Source organism: Otolemur garnettii, unplaced genomic scaffold, assembly GCF_000181295.1.
Source record: "Otolemur garnettii isolate 467f Iridium unplaced genomic scaffold, OtoGar3 scaffold00112, whole genome shotgun sequence".
NCBI classification, from domain to species: Eukaryota; Metazoa; Chordata; class Mammalia; order Primates; family Galagidae; genus Otolemur; species Otolemur garnettii.
Window position 1 is genome coordinate 3,617,225 of NW_003852507.1, and position 5,120 is coordinate 3,622,344.

Below are 5,120 nucleotides of genomic sequence, written 5' to 3' on the forward strand. Positions count from 1 at the left end.
AAACAAGAACATTCAGAGCCGCAGTCTTGGTAATAACCGCAAACTGGAAATAACCCATCAACAATAGATTAATGATGATATATTCACATAACGATGTCTTGTCCGGCAATGAAAATAAGCAAAGCACTGCCATATGTGATAACATGGGAGAATTTCACATGAGAGCGCATAACTCTGATAGAATCTAAAGTCAGACCAGAAAAGAGAATATAAATCAGGGGACCCATTTAAAGTTCAAAAACAGCTGAAACTGATGTGCAAACAAAAATGTATACATGAATAAGGTTCATAACAGAACTAATCGCTATTTACCGCAGCCAAAAGGCAGAAACGATATAGCCAAACCACAGAGTATTATTCAGCCGTCAAAAATGATGTACCGATACAGACGACAGCACAGATGGACCTTGAAAATGCCACGCTGAGGGAACAAAAGCCAGACACAAAAGGTCCTAAGTGGCTCCCTTTATCTGAGATATCAAGAATAGGCAGGTCTGTAGTGATGAAAAGCATGTTAGTGGCTGCCGGGGCGGAGGGGAATGGGAAAAGGAGAATGACTGCTAATGGGTGTGCAGTTTCCTTCTCAAGTAATGAAAACGTCCTGGAACCAGGTGGTGGTAATGGTTGCACAACAGTGGGAATGTGCTAAAGGCCACTCACTGAATTGGATGTTTTAAAATGGCTAAAACAACGACTTTTATGTTACGTGTATTTTATAATAAAAAACATTAATCTATGGTATAATAAATCAGGGTAGGCTCAGCGCCTGCAGCACAGTGGTTATGGCACTGCCCATTTGCACCGAGGCTGTTGGATTCGAACCCAACCCAGGCCTGCTAAACAACAATGACAGCTGCAACAAAAAATAGCCAGGCGTTGTGGTGGGCGCCTGTAGTCCCAGCTACTTGGGGGGTTGAGGCAAGAGAATCACTTAAGCCCAAGAGTTTGAGGTTGCTTTGAGCTGTGACGCCACGGCACTCTACCAAGGGTGACAGCTTGAGACTCTGTCTCCAAAAAAAAAAAAAAAAAAAAAAAAAAAGCATGTTCATTTTGTAAAGATTCATTGAACTATAAGAGATAATGAGGATTACAGGTGTGGTGGCTCACTCCTGTAATCCTACCACTTTGGAAGGCTGAGATAGGTTGATTGCTTGAGCTCACGAATTCAAGAGCAGTCTGAGCAAAAGCAAGACCCTGTCTCCACAAAAAATAGAAAAATTTGCTGGGCATTATGGTGGGGCCCTGTAGTCCCAGGACTTGGATCACTTGAGCAGGAGGATCACTTGCGCTCAAGAGTTTGAGGTTGTTGGGAGCTGTGATGCCACGGCACTCTTCCCAGAGAGACAGAGTGAGACTCTGTCTCAAAAAAAAAAAAAAAAGAGAGAGAGAGAGAGACAATGAGTACAGATAATTCTTTGGAGTAGTTTTGCTGCAGATGGGAGCTGAGAAAGTGGGCAGAAGCTAGAAGAAGAAGTGGAATTAGGGAAGGATTGTCTTAAGACAGGAGGAAAAAAATAGTATTTTTTATACAGATGAAAACAAGCTAGCAGGGGCCAGGAAATAGATGATGAGGGGGGAAAAAGTAGGGGATCATTGTTTAAGCTGTCTTTGAGCAAGGGGCAGAGGAGATGACCGCTTGCCTGAGTGGGGAGATCCGCAGTTGGTTGGTCCCAAGCAGGACGTGAGTGTCATTCTGCCGGGTGGGTAGAGCAGTTTATAGTCTGTGGCAGTTCATTTCCAGTTTATTACCAGGTTTATGACTCCCAATTTACTGACAAGCAACCTCAGACTCAGGGAGAAATAGGATTTGCTCATAGTCACACCACTGGAGCCCGAAGTGGAACTGAGGTCGCCCTGAGTCCAGGTGCACCACACCAAGCTGCCCAGGCTTCAAGTTCACCTCTCTACGGGGTAAAATAGCACTTGCTACTGTTTGCCCTAAAAAAAACTCCTCAAACTTTTAGAAGTACCTCTGCAGGGGCAGACGGTGGTTACTATAAATACATCTGGGGATTTGATGAACAAGTCTGGCCCACCTTCTCCTTGTGCCTTATCAGAGAAAGGGCTTTAGCTACGCTCCCTCCTCAGTCTCCATCTTTCCCGGCTGGAGATCTCTAATTGTGGAGATTGCCCTCATCGTAAAAGCCCTCATCACACTCCACTGTCTGGCCCTTTTCCAGTTCTGTTCCGTCTTTCTTGCAATACAGAGGCCATAACAACAGAAACCACTGTGGCTTCCACTTTGAAGAGCTTTTTGCAGGGATGAGGGCCCATTTGTATATCCAAACTAATGGTCAGCAAAGCTGTGGCTTGTCCAAGGTCACACAGAGTGTCAGCAATAGAGCCCAATCAAGAATTCTGATCTCTGCCACACCCAACTGCCTGCCTGCAGGACTCTAGGTGGGCGCTGTGTTATCAGGGCAACATTCCGCAGCTAGTGAGGGGGTAGGGCAGGGTTGGGGGGAGGTGGTGTCAAGTTGGCTTCAAGCAATAGGGTGGACTTACTGAATCATGTAACTTAAAGTCTTGAGGCAAGCAGTCTTCTGGATTAGTTAATAAGGGCTCAACAATGTCATCATGGTCCCAGTTTTGCCATCCACAGAGCCTGTAGTAGGTTGAATGGTAGCTCCTCCAAAAATGAAGTCTACCTCCCAACCCTTGGAACTTATGAATATAACCTTATTTGGAAAAAGGATCTTTCCAGATGCAATTATTGATCTTGAGGTGAGATCATCCTGGATTACCCAAGAGGACTCTAAATCCAATGACATGTATTCTTATAAGAGACAGAAGAGAAGACAGACGCAGAGGGGAAAGCCATGTGACTAGAGCGAGTGGCCAAAAGCCAAGGACACCAACGGCCATCAGAAGCTAGAAGAGGCAAGGGACAGACTCCTCCCTAAAGCCTCTGGAGGAAACATAGCACAGCCCTGTGATAACCTCATGTCAGACTTCTGCCCTCGAGGACTATAAAAGAATTAATTTCTGTTCTCTTAAGCCACCAAATCTGTGGTAGTTTGTTACAGCAGGCCTAGGAAATGAACATAGTGGGGCAGGGTACAGTGGCTCACACCTGTAATCCCAGCACTTGGGAGGCCGAGGTGGGTGGATTGCCTGAACTCACAGGTTTGAGACCAGCCTGAGCCAGAGCGAGACCCCGTCTCTAAAAATAGCCAGATGTTGTGGTGGGCGCCCATAGCCTCAGTGAGTAGGGCACTGACCACATACACCGAGGCTGGAGGGTTTGAGCCCGGCCCAGGCCTGCTAAACAATGACAATTGCAACCAAAAAATAGCCAGGCATTGCCATGGGTGCCGGTAGTCTCAGCTACATGGGAAGCTCAGGCAAGAGGATCATGTGAAACCAGGAGTTTGAGGTTGCTGTGAGTTAAGACGCCATGGCACTCCACCAAAGGTGCCAAGTGAAACTCCGTCTCAGAAAAAAAAAAAGAAAAGAAAAATGAACATAGAAGACAAGGAATGCAGTCATGAGATTTAACGTAGGCCTAAACTTTATGCCTCATTCCTATGTCCAGGGATGGGGATGTCTTTCCCCAAAGTCCATAGGCTATGTGGGAAAGGCATCGTCACCAAGAGAATGGGAATAGATGTGGGGAAAGCAATGAGAGTCTCCACTCCACGTACCCTGTACGAGAAAGACACCATCCCCTGAGCCCCTGCTCTGAGAGAGAAGAGCAGAGGAAAGACAGAGGGTAGCCTCAAGGCATGACCTTCACACGTTCAAGGTTCTGGGAGTCTCCCAAACCCCAAGAACACAGTTGTACAACTGGAGCATGGGCACCATCTTCTTGAAATAGTGCATATAAAAGTGCTTAGGAGTTATAAAGGTCATTCACACTTAAGAGATTATCCACCTGGTTGTCCAAGCCAGGATCTCAAGGTCATCCAAGACTCTCCCCTCTCCTCACAGGTAATCTGTCCCCATTCCTGTCAGCTCTGCCTTCTATAAATAGTTCCAGTCTGTCCACCTCCCTCCATCTCCATGGCTGTTACCATAGTTTAGGTCACCATCCTCTCTTGCTAGACTATAGCTCCCAGCCTGGCCTCTCTGCCCCTAGTCTCAACTTCTTCCTGCCACTCTCCACCAGGAACTAAAAGAATCTTCCAAAAATGAAAATCTGCTCCTATCACATTCCTGCTAACAATCCTTCAAGCCCCTTGACATGACTTCAAGGCCCCTTGCTTACCTGACTTCATCCCCCACATACTTCAAGCCCTCTTACTCTTGGGGTCTTTGCATACATAGCTCCCTCCACCTCAATACCCCCATCCCCATTTGCCTGGCCAAGTCCACGATGACTCAGCTTAGAGGCTGTCTCCTTTATGGGGTCTCCTTGATCTCCCACCCTAGTTGGGGTTCCCCCACATCCTGGGTATCCTCTCATCATAATTCTACTACAGTGTTATGGCGGCCTCTGCTTATGCCATCCCCTCAATTCGGAGCTCCATGAAAGCAGGAACTAGAGCCTCTAACCTCTTCATCCTGAGTACATGGCATAGAGCAGGCATTCAGAAATAAAGTAATAAGTAACACCAAAACTATACTAGATCCCTTTGTTTTTCTGAAACTAAATATATTCCAGATTTTTGCTAAATCTAAATGTTTCCCACCTTTAGAGGGAGCATACAGGCCCAAAAGAGTCAGATGACTTGGGTCACATGCACATACTATCTTTGGGTCACATCCTATCTTTGCAACCTTTGGCCAGAGAGGCCAGGCTGGGAGCTATAGTCTAGCAAGAGAGGATGGTGACCTAAACTATGGTGACTGCCATGGAGATGGAGGGAGGTGGACAGATTGGAACTATGTATAGAAGGCAGAGCTGACAGGAATGGGGACAGATTACCTGTGAGGAGAGGGGAGAGTCTTGGATGACCTTGAGGTCCTGGCTCACCTCCCTGAGCCTTGATATATCTTTCTGTGAAATGGGAATTATAAACCCTACTTCCATAGGAAAAATCACCAAGCATATAATCTGGCAGATACAGCACAATGCATTTTACTTTCCTCTACTTATACATACACTTTGGCTGAAGTCAGCAAGTACATGTATATGTCCATGTATATGTATATTACATAATACATGCCGGACTCCAGGT